Here is a 5,968-nt window from a genome sequence, read left to right on the forward strand (position 1 = left end):
CGCCACGGCCGCCCACATGGCCCCGCTACAGGAGCCAACCCCACCAGGGAGCTGGAGGTGATGATGGATGGACATGCGTGATCCCTCTCCTGCAGGCACAGAAGAGCCCTGGAGGAGTCATGAGAGATTTCTGGTGTTCCCCAGGTGCTATTCCCAGCCCCAGCTCTCCACTGGCTGGAGCAAGGGTGGGCACAAACCCCCCCTTTGTGCTCCCAGTTCATAACTGGCTCTGGGCTTCTCCACAGCCACGATGATCACAGAGGCACTGGGACCCTCCTGGGCTCCATGGGGGCTCCTGCAGTGCTGCACAGGAGGTTTCTGGGTGTCCAGTGTCTGAAACCCTACAAAAGCCACAGGGAGCAGAGCCCCGGCTCTGCCTGGCAGGGCAGGCTTGCTCTGACACTTGGAGGAACCACTGCCAGCACTTGCTCATTCCTGCAGCATCCAGGCATCCCCAGGAGCTGCTTCCCTGCCGTCAGCACCACAGCACATCCCAGACCCCCAGAGCCAACAGGCCATGCCTGTGTTGTTTGAAAACAAAGGACAAATCGGCCCCATTAAAGATAAACGCAGCTGTGGCCGGGATAAAATCCTCACACAGCCAGAAAGGGAGGAAAGTGAGCGGGGAAAATCACAAAGAAAGCTGAAGATTCCCAGCTGGGAAACACATGAGAGAACTGAGGCAAAGAGATATCAAAACAAGGTCCTGGGTTTGCTGCTGCTGCTGCTGCTGGGGGTGGCAGAATGCAGGCGCTGAAAATCAGGGAGCCACGTCCCAGCCCAGTCACCGGGGTGGCTGCAGTGAGGGGAGCCCTGCCTGGCTCCAGGCGTGCCCCTGGAGCTCCTGAGCTGCCCAGAATTGCAGAGCTGCTGCCTCTCGTGGGTTTGGCCTCAGTGCTGGGTTGGATGCTCGTGTGCTGGAGGTGGTGGCTTCACAACTGGGGGAACACCCAGGCACCAAAGCAGAATCTGGGCTGTGGAATGGGAAGCTGCATCCGTTTGAAATTGAAGTTCCAGCTCAGGCAACATCAGTGAAAATCCTTCTGCTCTGAAGCGTGTGGGCAGCATGAGTTGGGAGAGGGAGGGATGGAAATGTTGTTGGGGCTTTTTATTTATTTTGGAAGCGAATTCCTTTGATGTCCAGCTGAGCGTGCCAGGCCTGTGAATCAGGGTAACCACCAGCAAAGAACCCGCGTGTCCTGCTGTGTTCCCATTGTTTTAGCGCCCATCAGGCAGGACAGGAGCCGAGCAGCTCCCCCTTCCCGATTTCCCTGCTCCGAGGGAAGTGCTAATACCGGGATTCGCTTCTCCGTTTCCAGCGCTGCTCTATTCAGCGCACACAATGAGAAAGCCGACGGCAGATGTGGCCGATGAAAAGCATCATCAGCTGCCAGGGACAGCCCGAAAGCCCCAGAACATTGTCCCGTGCTGAGGCCACCGGGCTGAGCCTGATCGCAGCACGTCCATCCTCCTCCCCGGCCCTCCGGGCTTTGATCCCGGTGCAGCGCAGCCGCGGGCATCCCGCGGGATGGAGGGAGCAGCGATCAGGCACTGAAGCGGATCCGGGGGATATTCCGCTGTCTGCAGGCAGAGCGTGGAGCAGATCCTTGCTGGAAATCAGCGTTTTTAATGAGTGGTGGCGCTAATTGTGTTAAAAACGGGAACGCGCTCCCTGTTCTGAAGTGATTCCAGCTTTTATTACGTGCCCTAAAGCACAGGGGTCCGCGGGTGAGCGCACGCCGATGGTCCGGGGAAGCAGAGCAGGAGGGCTCCCGGCCAGCGACCAGCGTGGATGCTGCAGAGCAGGCGACGGATCTTCTTCAGAGCAGGGATGCTCCCGATGTTCAAGGTCGAGCGGCACGCCTCACCAACCTGGATGCCCCCTTTTTATACTGTTTTTTGTCCCTTTGGGTTGGTCTCTGTTTGGATCCTTCATTTGCATGAAGATTAAGGCGCTGATTGGTTCTTAAAGGTTTCGGCCAGGCTGGCTCGTTGCTTGGTGGGGGTGCACTAACACAGTACCCCTTTTATAACATAATAACCAAACCTTTTAACAGTACACGCGTTCTTAACGTAACAATTATCAACTATTTAACAATATTACTATTAACAGTATGACAGTTTCTAACCTATTTTTGACAATTGCGCTGCCCGCTCGCAGCCCTGCCCCGCTGTCCCCTGCACAGCTCCCCGTCCCCTGTCCACACCTGCCGGCAGCCAGGGAAAGACCCAGCACCATCCAGAGCCTTCCTCCCCTGATGGGCCACACCGGGTGTGAGATGTCTGGGCACGCTCCCAAGGGCTGAGGCCGCTAATTGCTCCTGGGTTTTGTAAAGCTCGGGGCTTTTTCTGGGATTTTGGACAGCTGTCTGATTGTGATGGCTCAGAGAATGGTTCCCACTGCAGGCACAGCTTTGAAGCTGTGGGATCGCAGGAAGCTGCAGGAAGCAGATGGATTTAACTGACAAATTGAAGCTCACTGAGTTTTCGTTTAATTAACTTTTAATTGGCAAATTTGGGGCTCACGCATTTTTAGTATAATTAGCTGCTTAAATTAGCTTTTAACAGAGGTTTAAATTTAGAAGCAGGCTTTTTATAACCCCTGTCTGGGTTTATACTGTATCCACGCTGTGATTCCTTTCCAGGCAAATGCTTTAACTCCATCACACCGAAGGATGAGGAGGTTTGGAAGCCGCTACAGGAACTTAGAGCAGGAAAAATGAGATGCACAATTCCACAAGGATTATCCCTGGTCTGTCGTTCTCCGTGGGTTTTCCAGTCACTCTGCACCATCAGATGTAGAGGATCAAAGGAAGATCAGAAAATGAAGGATCCCGTGGACAGAGGAGAGGAGAGGAGAGTTCAGCTCAGCTCTCCAGGGTTTCTGTCCTCACCATGGCTCTTTACACCATTTTTAGTGAACCCAATTCCTCATGTCAGTCCTACAGACCCAGTTGTCTCCCTCAGCCCTAAGAAGCTCCATGAAGTCCTTGAAGGGGGTCCCTCACATCCTGTTTGGTGGCTGGAAGGAGAGGGACACGCAGAGAACTCCAGGCCACCAGGAAATGTTGATCTTGGATGTGTTCTTCAAGGCTTCTGAGCTCCTCAGAAAAAACACCTCCATAAATTGGGATGGATTGGCTCAAAGGATGAGCTGTACTGAAGGAAGAGCTTCCAGCAGTGGGATGTATAAAAGGATTTAAACAAGTCCCAAAAGAAGAGAGAATCTTTTGATTTTTGCAGCTGAAAACAGCAGCAAACTCAGCAGAGGTATCGATGTGACAAAACAGCCGTGATTTGCTCCTCTTTCCAAGGCTGTGTCTGTTTACTATTTTAGGAATAAATTCACCAGCAGGGTGGGCAGACCCATATTGTTCTAATCCCGCAGATTAAGGGCAGCAGCGAGGGCTAAAACCTGCTCGAGCCAGGGCTGGAAAATGCAAATCTGCTGCTCCTTCCTCAGTAGGAATAAACTCCACATTTTTCTTCTCTTTGCTAAGTTCTGTCTAAACAGAACAAAAATATGTCATGGAGAAATGACCTTTCCCCAAACTGAACAAGAAAGGCATGGTCAGGTCCCTGCTCTTTCCTGGGAAAAAGGTCAAAAAATATTTTAAGAACAGTGGAAAGAATGGAAATGTGGCTAAGTGGAAATTCAAGTGGAGCAGGAAACAATAGCATGGATTAGGTCATTCCCTGCAAGAAGAGGGAGAAAATGTCAGGGATTCAAGTGCTCTGCACCTTGGTTTCCCCTCCTGTCGTGAGCAAAGGAGGGCCAAGCACTCAGTAAACGAACTGGGGGGGAAATGAGAGCACCCCAACACCATCCCTGGGGGCAGAGAGGGGCTTTGGGGCTGGATGGTTCCTCCAGGATGAGACACATCCGTGGGGAGCAGCACGACCCAGCAGAGCCCTGGGGTCTGGGAGAGGCAGCTCTGCCTATTCCCGCTGGGAGGGAATTTTTGGGGAGCCTTCATCCCTCCCCTCCATTAATGATCCCGCGTTTAATTACTGCCCATTAAGGGATTGCACACTTTCAGTAGCCCCTGGCTGTCATCTGGCCCCAGCAATCCCTCCAGGATTTAGGTTCCTGGGCTGACAGACAGACAGCAACTGGCCGGAAGCCTCCCACACAAAGCATTTGCCAAGGATTTCCACAAAATTTTAAAAACCCAGTTCCAGGAAGAGTTCTGATTTCTTCAGAAATGTTGAAAATTTGGGAGGGGAAGGTATTTTTCTACTGAGCAAAGGGAAAAAAATGTAGGTATTTCCACTGTAATTTCCTTTAGAAATTTCTACCGCCACTGCTGGAATTTTTCAAAAAACATTTTTCCAGGCCCTGTGGGTTATGGGGTCACAATTTCTCCAGCTGAGTGGCCCTTGGGGAGCAAAAATTGGCCCTGGCACAGGGTGCCCAGAGAAGCTGTGGCTGCCCCTGGATCCCTGGCAGTGCCCAAGGCCAGGCTGGACACTGGGGCTTGGAGCAGCCTGGGACAGTGGAAGGTGTCCCTGCTCACGGCAGGGGTGGGATGAGCATTAATTAATGGATGATCGTTAAGAACCTTTCCAGCCCAAACCAGGGAAGAGAGAGGAGTTTCATCCCCACCAAGACAGGAGATCCCTGCATGCCAGACCTCCTTTCCCCAGGCATTGGATTTATTCCTTCACTGGGCTCACTCCCACACAGATTTTGTCCAAAACTGATGAGCCCGAGGTGCCTCCACTGTGCTCCAGCGCAGCCCAAGCTCTCCTGCTCTTGTTTCATCCTCATTTTCCCCACTGGGAGCTTTGCTCTCTCTCTCTCTCTCAGCTGCCTGGTTACTCCCAGCCCAATATTCCAAGTTCAGCTGTCCGCGAATTCGGCGAGCCAGAGAACAGATGGGCAGATTGAAGCATGAATGGAAACCTTTGCCATTGAGGAGCTGAAATCCCACCCCAGAGCCCTGCAGGGCAGTGAATTACCCGGCAGCAGGGGCTGGAGCAAGGCTGGCATCTGGGAAAAATCCTCCTCGTCAGGGAGGCACGAGGAGAGCTCCAGCTGTTTGCAGGGAACCTCTGCACCTGGCCAGCCCAGTAAATCTGTCCCAAACCCAGCAGCACCGACTGCCAGCACAGCAGGGTGGCTCCTCCAGGGCTATTTGCACATCCTGCCCACAGGAAATGTGCCCAGAAGGGATTAAAGCGAGGCCACGCTTCACAAATTGATGCCATCCTGAGCCTTTCAGCCCTGCAGTGAGTCAGCATCGATCCCCAAAGGGAGATTTCCGAGGAACTCTAGAAGGAAATAAAGTGCCAGGTTCAAATGCCATGTTTATCAAACTGAGGGAGAGACTCCCTTGTTTCCTGCGTGATTTCAAATAAATTAGGGGCCCATCTGCTGTGCTCGGTTCCAAGAAATTAATTACTTCCAAGGGTGACGAGTTTTTACAACAAAGTAATTATCAAGCTAATAATAAAGGCAGAGGTTGGGCCTTCAACAGGAGCAGATTGCTGCCACTCCAGTGCCTGCAGCTGGGTGTTCCTGAGAATCCCTCGGGACTCCTGCCCCAGGGTCTCCAGGAGAGGGATGCAGATCAATAAATAACTGTGACATCACACTGGGCCGTGTTCAGAAGCTCCCAGACTGAGCCGGGACCCAGAGCCCCCCTGCCCTGGGCTGAGCCCCGGCGTGGGCAGCAGGGGAGGGGGACTCTGCCCCTCTGCCCACTCAGGTGAGACCCCACCTGCAGAGCTGCCCCAGCCCTGGGGCCCAGCACAGGAAAGATGTGGAACTGTTGGAGAGAGTCCAGAGGAGGCAACGGAGATACTCTGAGGGCTGGAGAAATTCCTCTGCTCTGGAGCCAGGCTGGGAGAGGTGGGGGTGTTCAGTCTGGGGAAGAGAAGGCTCCAGGGAGGGCTCAGAGCCCCTGCCAGGGCCTAAAGGGGCTCCAGGAGAGCTGCAGAGGGACTGGGGACAAGGCATGGAGGG

General features: G+C 53.4%; 1 long non-coding RNA gene across 1 annotated transcript in view; it reads right to left on the bottom strand.

Moving 5' to 3' along the window:
- Positions 1 to 18: 18 nt before the first annotated feature.
- Positions 19 to 5,968, bottom strand: part of LOC108448183 — a 20,791-nt gene continuing 14,841 nt past the window's right edge. The window contains exon 3 of the long non-coding RNA XR_001863978.1: positions 19 to 5,274. This is a non-coding gene — a long non-coding RNA (uncharacterized LOC108448183). The remainder of the gene's footprint in view (positions 5,275 to 5,968) is intronic.

The sequence above is a fragment of the Corvus brachyrhynchos genome, unplaced genomic scaffold (assembly GCF_000691975.1).
Source record: "Corvus brachyrhynchos isolate BGI_N302 unplaced genomic scaffold, ASM69197v1 scaffold305, whole genome shotgun sequence".
Lineage (NCBI taxonomy): Eukaryota > Metazoa > Chordata > Aves > Passeriformes > Corvidae > Corvus > Corvus brachyrhynchos.